The 16,033-nt window shown below is 39.5% G+C and overlaps 1 non-coding gene across 1 annotated transcript; it reads left to right on the top strand.

Moving 5' to 3' along the window:
* Positions 1-7,377: 7,377 nt before the first annotated feature.
* LOC112746040 (small nucleolar RNA R71) lies at positions 7,378-7,485 on the top strand. The gene has a single exon (XR_003173940.1). It is a non-coding gene; the product is annotated as a small nucleolar RNA R71 (small nucleolar RNA).
* The last annotated feature ends 8,548 nt before the right edge of the window (positions 7,486-16,033 follow it).

Genomic DNA, 16,033 nt, shown 5'->3' with positions numbered 1-16,033 from the left:
TAGTGACATCCTGGTGGGTTTAAGCTCTTCTATTGCAAGTTTTCTCATCATTGAGAGAGGCATTAAATTGATGCTGGCACCCAGGTCACAGAGAGCCTTGTTGAGAATTATCTTGCCAATAGTGCATGAGACTACAAAGCTTCCCGGATCCTTAAGTTTTGGTGGAATACCCCGTTGAATCACAGCACTGCATTCCTCGGTGAGTAATACGGTTTCCTTCTCAAGCCAACTTCTTTTCTTGTTGATAAGATCCTTCAGAAACTTGGAATATAGAGGCATTTGCTCAAGTGCTTCAGCCAAGGGAATATTGATTTCCAGCTTCTTAAAAATCTCAAGGAATTTGTGAAAATTCTGGTCTTTAACCTCTTTGTTGAACCTCTGGGGATAAGGCAGTGGGGGTGTGATGCTCTTTCCTATTTGCTGCTGTCCCTGAGCCACTTTCTTTGAGCTATGTAGTTGGTTGTCCTTCTCTTTAAGTTTCTCAGTACTTTTGTTTGGCATCACAACTTGCTCCTTAGCCTCATCGTCCTTTGCTTGCTTCTCATCCTCTGTTGGTTCTTTGATGTTCTCTGCTTGTTTCTTTGTAGTGTCATTGTTGCTTATCAATGTTCTCCCACTCCTTAATTGTATTGCCTTGCATTCCTCCTTGGGATTTGGGATTATGTCACTGGGCAGTGAGTTTGAAGGTCTCTCAACAGATACTTGCTTGGAGAGTTGCCCAATCTGCCTCTCTAGGCTCTTTAATGATGCTTCATGGTTTTTGTTTGTTATTTCCTAGTGTTTCATCATTTTTTCTATCAAGGTCTCTAAATTGGTGAGTCTTTGAGGTTCAGGTGGTGCTTGTGGTGGGTTGTGAGATGTGGGTGGTGGATGATAGGCATTTTGGTTGGTGGGTTGGTTATTGGATTGGTACTGGTTGAGATTAGGCTAGTTGTTTTGAGGTTTTCTGTATGTGTTTTGGTTAGTCTGCTGCTGGTTGTAGTTTTGGTTGTTTCTTGGGTTGTTTTGGTTTGAGTTCCTCTGCCATGGGTGTTGGTTCTGGTTGTGAGTGTCTCCCCATCTGAGATTGGGGTGATTTTTCCATGAGGGATTGTAGGTATCACCATAGAATTCATTTGGGCTTGAATGCATGTACTGGACTTGTTCCTGCTGTTGCTCCTCTTGGATTTCTTCATTTTGCCCCCATGTGGCTGATGGTTGGCTGGTGTTAACTGCTGCAACTTGGAGGCCATCAATCCTCTTGGTCATTTGCTCAAATTGTTGTTGAATTTGCTGCTGCATTAATTTGTTTTGAGCCAGGATTGAATCCACTCTTTCTAGCTCCATTACTCCTCTCCTTTGTGATGGTTGGCGACCTCTTTGATGAGCAAAGAAATATTGGTTGTTGGCCACCATATCAATGAGTTCTTGAGCCTCCTCTGCAGTTTTCATGAGTTGCAAGGAACCTCCAGCTGAATGATCCAAAACTTCCTGGGATTTTAGTGTTAAGCCTTCATAGAAGTTCTGCAGCTTCTCCCACTCATTAAACATGGCAGGGGGACATTTCCTGATTAGAGCCTTGTACCTCTCCCATGCCTCATAGATGGGTTCAGCCTCCATTTGTGTAAATGTTTGTACCTCAGCCTTCAACCTTATAATCCTCTGAGGTGGGTAAAACTTGGCAAGAAACTTGGTTACCAAATCATCCCAGTTATTGATGCTGTCCCTTGGAAAAGATTCCAACCATTGAGTGGCCTTGTCCCTGAGAGAAAATGGGAATAGCATCAGCTTGTAACTGTCAGGAGGCACACCATTAGTTTTGACAGTGTTGCACATCCTCAAGAAAGTGGACAAATGTTGGTGTGGGTCTTCAAGTGGTCCTCCACCAAAAGAGCAATTGTTCTGAACCAAAGTGATGAGTTGTGGCTTGAGTTCAAAATTATTTGCATTGACATTTGGAGCCAAGATGCTGCTCCCACAATGTCTAGGATTTGCAAAGGTATAGGAAGCCAAAACTCTCCTCTGGGGTGGGTTGTCATTGTTGTTGTCTGCTCCACCTGGTGGATTGGTTGAATGTTCCTCCATTTCTTGGAATTCTTCGTCTGATTCCTCTTCTCCAACAATGTTTTTCCCTCTTTCAGCTCTTCTTAACCTCCTGAGCGTTCTTTCGTCTTGTTCATGAAAATTGGGTGTGGTTCTTCTTGTACCTGACATACAAGCAGAGCATGAGAAATGCACAAAACCAGTGACACTTCAATCTACTGCTAGATTGAAGTGTTAGTTAGTTTAAGCAAAAAATCAAACAGTTAGTGGGTTAATCAAAATTAAAGACAAAGTGCTTGATCTAGATCACCACCTCACTTAATCATTGTCAATCTAATCAATCCCCGGCAACGGCGCCAAAAACTTGATGAGTATTTTGGTGGAAAGATAAATTTCTGCCAAAACACACAAATCTAACCGGCAAGTGCACCGGGTCGCATCAAGTAATAAAAACTCACGGGAGTGAGGTCGATCCCACAGGGATTGAAGGATTGAGCAATTTTAGTTTAGTGGTTGATTTAGTCAAGCGAATCAAGATTTGGTTGATTGATTGGTGATTTGCAGAAATTAAATTGCATGGAAAGTAAAGGGAACGGGTGATTGGCATGAAATTAAAGAGAACAAGAATTAAATTGCTGAATCTTAAAGTGCAAGTAACATAAATTGCAGAAACTTAGATTGCAAGAAATGTAAATTGCAGAATCTTAAAGTGCAAGAAATGTAAATGGCTTGAAATGTAAAGGGGATTGGGGATTGGATTTACAGAATTTAAACAAGGAAAAGTAAATTGCATCAAGCAGAGAAGTAAAGGAAGAGTGGGATCAAATTGGATCTCAGAGCAGAAAAGTAAATGAACATGGAAAACAGTAACAGAGAATGTAAAATTGGGAAATTAGATCTCAGGACCCAGAGACTAGAAAACCAAGTCTAGATCTCAATGCCTTCCTAGATCCAACGAGAACAATTGCAAGGGAAATGTAAATTGCAAAGAAAGTAGATGAAGAACAATTAACCGAAACTGAAATTCAATTAAGCAGTAAATAAAGCAAGATCCAAGGTGAGATTGAAACAGAATTTCTTCAATTCTCCAACCCAAGATCCAAGACAATTGTAATTGAAATTGAAAGCAATAAAACTAAGAGGAAGAGAATTGAATTCTCCTTCCCCGAAACTAAGAAATTAAAGATCACTCAATATCAAAAGCTCTCCGAAAACTATTATGAAAATTCAAAGGGAAAGCTCCCCGAAGAACTTGAATTCTATCCTATTTATACACTTTCTTCAAATGATCTTCAAGCCTTGAGTTGGGCCTTTGCTCTTGGTGGAATTGGGTTGAAAGAGGCCTTGGTTGATTGCTCTTGAAGTTTGGAGAAGAACCAAAGTGAACCAATTGAACCGGGTTGGAGTTTTGCAAAAGTTAGACCAAAAGTTGGAGCAAAAGTTAGGGTCTAACTTTTGGTCCAACTTTTCATATCAGCCAACATATCTTGCTGATACTCACGTTGGTGCAAAAGTTAGGGGTCTAACTTTTGCACCAACGTTGGCCTTCCTTGGTGCACTTGTGGCGCCAACGTTAGCCCAAAAGTTAGGGGCTAACGTTGGCGCAAACTTTTGCTCCTCCCCTTGTAGTTTTCATGTGCCAACGTTAGCCTCAAAGTTAGGGGCTAACGTTGGCGCAAACTTTTGGTGCCCAGGGAGTGTTTTTCTCATGCCAACGTTTGCCTCAAAGTTAGGGGCTAACGTTGGCGCAAACTTTTGGTGCCCAGGGGTGATTTTCATGTGCCAACGTTAGCCTCAAAGTTAGGGGCTAACGTTGGCGCAAACTTTTGGTACCCAGAGAGTGATTTTCAAGTTCCAACGTTAGCCCAAAAGTTAGGGGCTAACGTTGGGGCTAACTTTTCACCCAAAAGTTTGTGCAAAAGTTTGAGGCTAACTTTAGGTCCAGCTTTTTGCTTCCTGGTTCAATTTCACTTATTCCATTGTCTTCTCTTTACTCCTAGCTATTCCTTCTTGCTTCAACCTTTCTCCAAGCTTTCTTCACCTATCATTAATCAACCAAACACATCAAAGCTATGCTTAAAATCATGAGATATTCATTCTTTCATAATATGTGACAATTATAGTATAAAACCTCATGAAATAGCATGAATTCATACATGGTTGATTCAATCAAAGGAAACATGAAAATCTACCTAATTGGCTTGCTTGTAGCTCAAGAAAGTGCATAATTCTAATGAAAACAAAAGAAAAAGACTAGTTAAAATAGGCTAAGATGACTTGTCATCACCATGGTAAGCCAATGCTTTGGATTCGGGTTTACACTTTGATCATGGTTCCTTGTGATCCATGCGTTTGCATAGAACTCTTGAACCATTAGGATCTCGACTTGTTGAATGGGGTTGGTGAGAACTTCCCAACCTCTTCTTTGAATCTCAAGTCGGATCTCCGGATACTCATTCCTTTTGAGCTTGAAAGGAACCTCAGGGATCACTTTTTTCTTGGCCACAACTTTATAGAAGTGGTCTTGATGGACCTTTGAGATGAATCTCTCCATCTCTCATGACTCAGAGGTGGAAGCAATTGCCTTCCCTTTCCTCTTTCTAGAGGTTTCTCTGGCCTTAGGTGCCATAAATAGTTATGGAAAAACAAAAAGCAATGCTTTTACCACACCAAACTTAAAATATTTGCTCGTCCCCAAGCAAAAGAAGAAAGAAAGAAGTAGAAGAAGAAGAAAAATGGAGGAGAGGGAGATAGAGTAGGTTTCGGCCAAGTGGAAGAAGAGAGGGTTGTGTTGTGTGAAATAGAAGAAGGAATGAGGGGTTTATATAGAGGTATGGAGGGGTTTAGGGTTCGGCCATTTAGGGTTTGGTTTGGGAGGGAAATTATTTTGAATTTAAAGGTAGGTGGGGTTTTTGGGGAAGAGAGGATGGATGTGATTAGTGAAGAGGTGATGGGGAAGAATGATTGAGTTGATTGGTGAGGGTATTTGGGGAAGAGAGTTATAGAAAGGTATGAAGAGGAGAGAAGAAGTAGGTGGGGATCCTGTGGACCCTGAGGGAATCTTGTGGGGTCCACAGATCCTAAAGTGTTTGAGGATTTCTCATCCCTGCACCTTTTAGACGTGTAAAACTCCCTATATATGCAATCCTGGCATTTAAAGCCAGACTACAGCATGTTTCTAGCGTTAAACGCCACTTCCTTGCTTGTTTTGGGCATTCAACGCCAGTCTATAGCATGTTTCTGGCGTTGAACGCCAGTATGGTGCATGTTTCTGGCGTTAAACGCCAGTCTGATGCTTGTTTCTGGCGTTTAATGCCAGCTTTCCTCTGGGTGCAATCCTGGCATTTAAACGCCAGACTGCTGCTTGTTTCTGGCGTTTAACGCCAGTTTCATGCTCTGTTCTGGCGTTAAACGCCAGCTAGATGCTCCTTACTGGCGTTTAAACGCCAGTAAGCCCTTCCTCCAGGGTGTGCTATTTTTAATGCTATTTTTCTTTCTGTTTTCGATTTTTTAGTAGTTTTTGTGACTCCACATGATCATTAACCTAATAAAACATGAAATAACAAAGAGAAAATAAAATAAAAATGATTAAATAACATTGGGTTGCCTCCCAACAAGCGCTTCTTTAATGTCAATAACTTGACAGTGAGCTCTCATGGAGCCTCACAGATAATCAGAGCAAGGTTGGGACCTCCCAACACCAAACTTAGAGTTTGGTTGTGGGGGTTCAGCACCAAACTTAGAGTTTGGTTGTGGCCTCCCAACACCAAACTTAGAGTTTGACTGTAGGGGCTTTGGTTGACTCTACAGTGAGAGAAGCTTTTCATGCTTCCTCTCCATTGTTACAGAAGGAGATCCTCGAGTTTTAAACACAAGGTAGTCCTTATTCAGTTGAAGGACCAACTCTCTTCTGTCCACATCAATCACAACTCTTGCTGTGGCTAGGAAGGGTCTTCCAAGGATGATGGATTCATCTTCATCCTTCCCAGTGTCTAGGATTATGAAATTAGCAGAAATGTAAAGGCCTTCAACCTTTACTAACACGTCCTCCACTAGTCCATAAGCCTGTTTTCTTGAGTTGTTTGCCATCTCTAATGAGATTCTGGCAGCTTGCACCTTAAAAATTTCCAGTTCCTCCATTACAGAGAGGGGCATGAGGTTTATCCCTGACCCAAGGTCACATAGAGCCTTCTCAAAGGTCATGGTGCCTATGGTATAAGGTATTAAAAACTTTCCAGGATTCTGTTTCTTCTGAGGCAATCTCAGTTGATCCAGATCACTCAGTTCATTGGTGAGCAAGGGAGGTTCATCTTCCCAAGTCTCATTACCAAATAATTTGGCATTTAGCTTCATGATTGCACCAAGGTACTTGGCAACTTGCTCTTCAGTAACATCCTCATTCTCTTCAGAAGAAGAATATTCATTAGAGCTCATGAATGGCATAAGGAGGTTTAATGGAATCTCTATGGTCTCCAGATGAGCCTCAGAGTCCTTTGGTTCCTCAGAGGAAAACTCCTTATTGATCTCTGGACGTCCCAGGAGGTCTTCCTCACTGGGGTTCACGTCCTCTCCCTCCCTTGTAGGTTTGGCCATGATGATCAATTCAATGGCCTTGCACTCTCCTTTTGGGTTTTTCTCTGTATTGCTTGGGAGAGTACTAGGAGGGGTTTCAGTGATCCTTTTACTTAGCTGACCCACTTGTGCTTCCAAATTTCTAATGGAGGACCTTGTTTCATTCATGAAACTTAGAGTGGCCTTAGATAGATCAGAGACTATGTTTGCCAAGCTAGATGGGGTCTGCTCAGAACTCTCTGTCTTTTGCTGAGTGGAAAATGGAAAAGGCTTGCTATTGCTAAACCTGTTTCTTCCACCATTATTAAAGCCTTGTTGAGGCTTTTATTGATCCTTCCATGAGAGATTTGGGTGATTTTTCCATGAGGGGTTATAGGTGTTTCCATAGGGTTCACCCATGTAATTTACCTCTGCTATTGCAGGGTTCTTAGGATCATAAGCTTCTTCCTCAGAAGATGCCTCTTGAGTACTGTTGGATGCAGCTTGCATTCCATTCAGACTCTGAGAAATTATATTGACTTGCTGAGTCAATATTTTGTTCTGAGCTAATATGGCATTCAGAGTATCAATTTCAAGAACTCCCTTCCTCATAGGCGTCCAATTATTCACAGGATTCCTTTCAGAAGTGTACATGAACTGGTTATTTGCAACCATGTCAATGAGTTCTTGAGCTTCTGCAGGCATTTTCTTTAGGTGAATGGATCCACCTGCAGAATGGTCCAGTGACATCTTTGATAGTTCAGACAGACCATCATAGAATATATCCAGGATGGTCCATTCTGAAAGCATGTCAGAAGGACACCTTTTGGTCAGTTGCTTATATCTCTCCCAAGCTTCATAGAGGGATTCACCTTCTTTCTGTCTGAAGGTTTGAACATCCACTCTAAGCTTACTAAGGTTTTGAGGAGGAAAGAACTTGGCTAAGAAAGCCGTGACCAGCTTATCCCAAGAGTTCAGGCTATCCTTAGGTTGAGAGTCCAACCATATTCTAGCTCTGTCTCTTACAGCAAATGGGAAAAGCATAAGCCTGTAGACCTCAAGATCAACCCCATTGGTCTTAACAGTATCACAGATCTGCAAGAATTCAGTCAAGAACTGAAAAGGATCTTTAGATGGAAGTCCATAAAACTTGTAGTTCTGTTGCATTAGAGAAACTAATTGAGGTTTAAGCTCAAAATTGTTTGCTCCAATGGCAGGAATTGAGATGCTTCTTCCATGTAAATTAGAATTAGGTGCAGTGAAGTCACCAAGCATCCTCCTTGCATTGTTATTATTTTCGGCCATATCTTCTTCTTTTTCGAAAATTTATGTCATATTTTCTCTAAAGAGTTGTGCTTTAGCTTCCCTTAGCTTCCTCTTCAGAGTTCTTTCAGGTTCAGGATCAGCTTCAATAAGAATGTTCTTATCCTTGTTCCTGCTCATATAAAAAAGAAGAAAACAAAAAATAATAGGGATCCTCTTTGCCTCAGTAGAGAGAGGTTCCTTTATGTGAGTAGAAGAAAGTAAGAATAGAAGAAGGAAAAGATGAGAATCCAAACACAAGGGTGAGGATAGAAGTGTTAACGGATGAATAAATAAATAGAAGGAGATTACAGATGAGAGAAGAATTCAAAAATTTAACAAAATAAAATAAAAATATTTTAAATTTAAATTTAAAATTCGAAAATTAAAATTGAAATTAAATTAAATTAAAATTAAAACAATTAGTTAATTAAAACGAAATTTTGAAAAAGAGGGAAGGGATTTTCGAAAATTAAAGGTAGAGAGTTAGTTGGGCAGTTTTGAAAAAGATATGATTGAAACAAAAAGATATGAATGAGTAAAAGAGATTTGAAATTTGTTTTTGAAAAAGATATGATTGAAATTGAAAATCATATGATTGAAACAAAAAGATAAGATTGATTGAAAAAGATTTGAAAGTCAATTTTAAAAAGATAAGAGGTTAGGGGAGAAGTTAGAAAGAATTTTGAAATTGATTTTGAAAAAGATATGATTGAAATTGAAAAAGATTTAATTTTTGAAAACTAAAGTTGATTACTTGACTAACAAGAAATAAAAAGATATGATTTTAAAATTTAAAGATTGAACCTTTCTTAATAGACAAGTAACAACTTAATAGTTTTGAATCAATCAAATTAAATGCTAATAAGATTTTCGAAAATTATGAAAAAGATTTTTGAAAATTAATTTTGAAAATTTCGAAAGTTATGAAAGACAAATGAAAAAGATTTAAAAAAGATAAGATTTTTAAATTGAAAATTTGATTTGACTCATAAGAAATAACTAAATTTTAAAATTTTTTGACTAAATTAAATCAAATTTTCAAAATTATGAGTGAAATAAGAGAAAGATATTTTTTTTTATTTTTGAATTTTAATGATGAGAGAGAAAAACAAAAAAAAGACTCAATGCATAAAAATTTTGGATCAAAATATGTGATGCATGCAAGAACACTATGAATGTCAAGATGAACACCAAGAACACTTTGAATGCCAAGATGAACACCAAGAACTTATTTTGAAAAATTTTCAAGAAAAGAAAACATGCAAGACACCAAACTAAAAAAATTTTTTATTCTTTAGACATTAACAAATTGAAAATGCATATGAAAAACAAGAAAAGACACAAAACAAGAAAATATGAAGATCAAACAAGAAGACTGGCCAAGAACAACTTGAAGATCATGAAGAATGCAATGCATGAAATTTTCGAAAATAATTTTTAGAAAATTAAAAAGATGCAATTGACACCAAACTTAAAAGTTGACTCTAGATTCAAACAAGAAACACAGAATATTTTTGGATTTTATGATTTTGTTAATTTTTTTTATTTTTCGAAAATTAATTGGGAAAGACAAAAAAGAAGAAAAAAATATTTTTTATTTTTTTGTATTTTTTGAAAACAAGAAATAAAAAGCTTAAAATTAAAATAAAATTACCTAATATGAGCAACAAGATGAACCATCAGTTGTCCAAACTCGAACAATACCCAACAGGCACCAAAAACTTGGTGTGCGAAATCGTGATCATTTCTTCCTTGGTAACGGCGCTACAAACTCAATACGCATGTTCATGTTCTTAATTCTGTTTCACAACTTCGTACAACTAACCAGCAAGTGCACTGGGTCGTCCAAGTAATAAACCTTATGTGAGTAAGGGTCGATCCCACGGACATTGTCGGCTTGAAGCAAGCTATGGACCTTGTAAATCTCAGTCAAGCGGATTCAACTGATTTTATGAATTGATAAGTAAAAGATAAATAAAATATAAAATAGGATAGTGGTACTTATGTAATTCATTGGTGAGAATTTCAGATAAGCGTATAGAGATGCTTTCGTCCATCTGAACCTCTACTTTCCTGCTGTCTTCATCCAATCCTTCCTACTCCTTTCCATGGCAAGTAGTATGTTAGGCATCACCGTTGTCAATGGCCACCTGTCCACTCAGTAAAAATGGTCCAATGTGCTGTCACTGTATGGCTAATCATCTGTCGGTTCTCGATCATACTGGAATTGGATCCATTGATCTTTTTGCGTCTGTCACTACGCCCAGCACTCGCGAGTTTGAAGCTCGTCACAGTCATTCAATCCCTGAATCCTACTCGGAATACCACAGACAAGGTTTAGACTTTCCAAATTCTCAAGAATGGTCATTTATCCTTAATCAAAGTATGGACTATTATATATTGCTGGAAAACCCTGGATGTCTACTTTCCAACGCAATTGAGAGCGCGCCATTTGGAGTTCTGCAGCTCCAGACAATCCACTTTGAGTGCAGGGAGGTCAGAATCCAACAACATCTACAGTCCTTCTTCAACCTCTGAATCTGATTTTTGCTCAGGTCCCTCAATTTCAGCCAGAAAACACCTGAAATCACAGAAAAACACACAAACTCATAGTAAAGTCCAAAAATGTGAATTTTAATTAAAAACTAATAAAAATATACTAAAAACTAACTAAATTTCACTGAAAACTATGTAAAAACAATGCCAAAAAGCGTATAAATTATCCGCTCATCAATAACTAAATAGAACAACCCCCAATTATCAGTTAATCTTGAAAGTACTGCAACAAGAATAGGGCTTCCAACTAATCTACTCCCAGTCAAGGCTTTTATTTAAATTACATTAATTCTCTGATTTAATTTCCTGTCATTCAACTCAAATCTTTTTGAAAACCATCTGATTAATAAAATAGCACACTTACCTACAACTCATTGGGAGACGACCTAGGATTCATACTCCCAATATTTTAATTTTAATTTTTATGACATCCTTTTTAAATTGATAAGCGGATTTCTGGTTGGTTGAGGACTATACTTGCAACGCATATCTTATAACAATTCTTCACTCGCCAATTTTCGCCACGTCAATTTTTGGCGCCGTTGCCGGGGAGTTGCAATAGAGTGCTAAAGTTATTAATTGGAATTTATTTATTTGCATTTTATTTTATTTTGCTACTATGAGATGCTTGTTTCTTTCGCTAGATGACGCGTTCACTTCCTGATCCAAGCTTGCCAGTATTCGATCCTGAGATTGAAAGAACTATTTCATGAATAAGGCAAGCTCGGCGTCGGTTAGTCCTCTCTGAGGGCGGATCTGAAACGTCATTTGAGGAAGAAACCAGCCCCCGTTCTACTGATTTGGTTGATTTACGTATAGGTGACATGGCAGCACCTAGGAGAGTTACTATCCAGGAGGCTGGAGCCCCTGATTTTACAATGCAACCGTTTCAAGCGCATCATCCAGCGGTGGCTACAGACTTTGAAATAAAGACCGCACTGCTCAATTTGATGCCCAAGTTTCATGGCTTACCTGCTCAAGAGCCTATTAAGCACCTAAGAGATTTTCAAGCAGCTTGTTCTACTGTCAGGCGTGATGGTGCAGATGAAACTTCAATTTTGCTGAAAGCCTTCCCGTTTTCTCTTGAGGAAAAGGCAAGAGAGTGGTACTACACTCAACCCGCTGCAACTGTATCCAACTGTGATACACTCAGAAGAGAATTTTCGAAAAAGTTCTTTCCAGCTAAAGTTACTGATAAACTGAGGAAGGATATTTCTATGATTGTTCAGGATGAATCTGAAACTCTCTATGAGTACTTGGAGCACTTCAATAATCTTCTGGAAGCTTGCCCCCGCCATATGATTGACAAGATAGTGTTACTCGGCTACGTCAAACAGGGCATGAGGCCCCAAGATAAGACCACATTGGAAAGTGCTAGCAATGGGTCTATGAAAAAGTACAAGACCACTGTGAGGTATGACAATTGATCAGCGACTTAGCTGAATCTACTAAGAATCACAGGCAAAAACAAGGTCGTGCAAAAGCCGTTGTAAAAGTATCCTCTAGCAGAGAGACTACTGCTTTAACTCAGAGTATCTGTGAAATGACCAACTTGCTGAAGCAGATGCAATTAAACCAACAACAAGTTCAGCAAGCTCAACCTTCTCCACCACAGCAAAACCAACAGTTAGTCCCACAGAGAGTTTGCAGAATCTGTACTGATTATAGCCACTATACTGATGAATGTTTGCAGCTCCAGCAGGAAGACAACACCATGGCAGCCACTCATAATTTCTATGACTGCCCCAACCAAGGATACAATCAAAGTGGCAATTACAACCATAGATGGCAGGACAATTCTAGCCAGAATTGGAGGGACAACAACAACAGAAGAGGCTGAGATAATCAGGAAAATCAGAGGTGGAATAACAACAACAACAGGCAGCAGAACCAGTACTAGCCTTACAGAGAACCTCACCTGAGGCAATCCCAAGGACCAAAGAATACCCAATAGCAGACCTCTCAAATTACCTATCCTTCTTCTTCTGCTAATGATGACTTACTACAATCTATTGATCGAAGACAACAGACCATAGAAAATAACATTAATGCCACTCTGAATGGTCTGAACGCTACTTTGCAAGCTCTTGTCTCCCAGATTGGATTAATGAATAACTCCAATAACCAACCTTTGAGCTCCAGTGGAATTCCCTCTCAACCATTACCCAATCCCAAGGGCGGTATTAATGCCATCACCCTAAGGTCCAGAACCACACTGCAGGAGAGGACACAGGAGGAGCCAAGCCCACCAGAACACACCTCAGCCGAAGAGGTAGTGGAAATAGAAGATGTTGAAGAGGAAGAAGATACAGGACATAACTGAAAAAGAAGAAGTTCAACCACAGGAGGAAGCATCAAAAGGCGCAGACACTGCAGAAGACACCACTCCTATTCCATTTCCACAACTTGCAAGGAAGCCCAGGAAGCAGCTGGAACCTGATCCAAAAATGGTAGAGATATTCAAAAAGGTTGAGGTAACTGTTCCTCTATGTGATGTTATTCAATAGGTACCTAAGTATGCAAAGTTTCTAAAAGATTTATGTATACATAAGGACAAAATTAATGAATTAGAAACTATTCCTTTAGGAAGTTCCATATCTGCTTTAATGGGTGGTTTACCTGAAAAGTGTAGTGACCCAGGTCCTTGTATGGTTAATTGTACTATTGGTGGTGTAGTATTTTCTGATTGCATGTGTGATTTAGGAGCATGTGTGAGTATAATGCCTTTGTCTATATATGATATTTTGAGGCTTCCCCCCCTAAAAAGGTCGGCAGCTCGTTTTGTGTTAGCAGATAAAAGCATTATTACAGTGGCTGGAGTTGCTGAAGATGTATTAGTGGCTGGAGTTGCAGATAAAAGCATCATCAATCCTACTCGGAAGGCCATTCCTGAAGACCTCAAAGTTTAAATTAGATGCTTTTTCAGGAACATACTCTTTTGAAATAGATGGCCAAGTAGTGATCTTCAATCTGAATAGAGTTATGAAGCATCCTCCAGAGGATCACTCTATCCTCAAGTGTGACATTATAGATGAAACCGTGGCTGAAGTCCATCAGGAGGAATTTGAAGAGAAGCACGCAGGACAAGGTCCAAGTGTGGGGACATTCTTAGAGGACAATGACAGTGCTCTACCACTGTTACCAGCTGCAGACAACCCAGAGCCTGACCATGATCAGAAGTTAGAATTAAAACCCCTTCCTCAACACCTCAAATATGCTTACCTTGAAGATGAGCAGAGGTTTCCAGTTATCATTGCAAGGAAACTTACTTCTCAACAAGAAGAGCAATTACTTAGTGTGCTGAGGAAGTACAAGAAGGAAATTGGTTGGAGTTTGGCTGACATAGTAGGCATAAATCCTCAAGTCTGTGAGCATAGAATATTTTTAGAAGAGAGAGCAAGACCTGTCCGTCAACCCCAGAGGAGACTGAACCCCACTATCTTAGAGGTTGTCAAAAAGGAAGTGACCAGACTACTAGAGGCAGATATCATCTATTCCATCTCAGACAGTGAATGGGTAAGCCCAGTACAAGTGGTGCCAAAGAAGTCTGGAGTCACTGCAGTGAAGAATAAGCATGGAGAGCTCCTGACAACCAGAGTTCAGAACGCCTGGAGGGTCTATATTGACTACAGGCGCCTCAACCAAGCAACCCGCAAGGATCACTATCCTCTTCCATTCATTGATCAAATGCTGGATCACCTATCAGGTAATTCACATTATTATTTTTTTGATGGGTATACAGGTTATTTCCAGATTCATATAGCTCCTGAGGATCAGGAAAAGACCACTTTTACATGTCCTTTTGGGACTTATGCTTACAAGAGAATGCCCTTTGGCTTGTGCAATGCACCAGCTACTTTTTAGAGGTGCATGATGAGTCTTTTCTCTGATCTTATTGAGGACTGTATGGAGGTTTTTATGGATGATTTTAGTGTATACTGCGATTCCTTTAGCCTTTGCTTAGATGGACTATCTAGAGTATTAGATAGATGTGTCAGTACAAACCTTGTATTAAATTTTGAGAAATGTCACTTTATGGTAAAACAAGGTATTGTACTAGGACATGTTGTGTCTAATACTGGCATTTATGTAGATCCAGCAAAGGTGGATGTTATTTCTAGTTTACCTTACCCCTCTTCTGTGAGGGAAGTCCGTTCGTTCCTTGGCCATGCAGGTTTTTACAGGAGATTCATTAAGGACTTCAGTATGGTAGCACTTCCCTTATCCAGGCTACTGTAGGAAGATATTTAGTTCGAGTTCAGTGAAAATTGCAAACAAGCGTTTGATAAGCTGAAAACCGCCCTGACTCAAGCTCCAATTGTGAGAGGACTAGACTAGAGCCAACCATTTGAAATAATGTGTGATGCTTCCAACCATGCCGTAGGAGCAGCACTGGCTCAGCGTGAAGGTAAGGATCCTTTTGTTATTGCTTATGCGTCTAAAACTTTAGATGCCGCTCAGTCCAATTACACTACTACTGAGAAAGAGCTTCTTGCTATTGTTTTTGCTCTGGATAAATTCCGAGCCTATTTACTTGGTACTAAAGTAGTAGTGTATTCAGACCACGCAGCTCTAAAGTATTTATTAGATAAAAAGGAGTCCAAACCAAGACTTATACGTTAGATACTGCTATTACAAGAATTTGATTTGGAAATTAGGGACAAGAGTGGTAACCAAAATTTAGTCGCAAACCACTTGAGTCGCCTTGAACATATTACAGATGACTCCACTCCTATAGCTGATAATTTCCCATTTGATAACCTGCAAGTAGTATCTGAGATAGTCCCTTGGTATGCACCTGTAGCTAATTATCTAGTTAGCCGCACCTTTCCTCCAAACTTTTCTAAGCATCAAAGAGACAAGCTGAAAAGCAAGTCTAAATTTTATATATGGGATGACCCATATTTATGGAGATGTGGTGCTGACCAGGTAATTAGACGGTGTGTGCCTCAATCAAAATTCCAGTCCATCTTAGAGGCCTGTCACTCATCTGAAAGTGGAGGATATTTTGGCCCTCAAAGAACTGCTAGAAAAATCATAGACTGTGGATTCTGGTGGCCTACTCTTTTTAGAGACGCTGCTGAATTTTGTAGATCTTGTTTCCCATGCCAGAAATTTGGTAATATATCCAGGAGGGATGAAATGCCTCAACAAATTATGCTTTTCTGTGAAATTTTTGATGTTTGGGGCATTGACTTCATGGGTCCATTTCCAAATTCTAATGGTTATTTTTATATATTGTTAGCTGTAGATTACGTTTCCAAATGGGTGGAAGCAATTCCTACCCATACTGATGATGCTAACACTGTTGTTTCCTTTGTGAGAAACCATATTATTTGTCGCTTTGGATCACCACGAGCAATCGTGAGCGATCAAGGCACCTATTTTTGTATCAGGAGACTAACCTGATTAATGAAGAAGCATGGGATAATTCATAAGGTTGCAACAGCATACCACCCACAGACTAATGGGCAAGCTGAGGTGTCGAACAGAGAAATAAAGCGTATCTTGCAGAAGATAGTCAAACCTCATAGAAGAGACTAGAGCACCAGGCTACATGATGCACTTTGGGCGTACAGAACCGTATACAAAACACCCA

This window comes from Arachis hypogaea, chromosome 14 (genome assembly GCF_003086295.3).
Source record: "Arachis hypogaea cultivar Tifrunner chromosome 14, arahy.Tifrunner.gnm2.J5K5, whole genome shotgun sequence".
NCBI classification, from domain to species: domain Eukaryota; kingdom Viridiplantae; phylum Streptophyta; class Magnoliopsida; order Fabales; family Fabaceae; genus Arachis; species Arachis hypogaea.
Note: the sequence above shows the minus strand (reverse complement) of the source record. Positions and strands in the feature narration are given on the sequence as shown.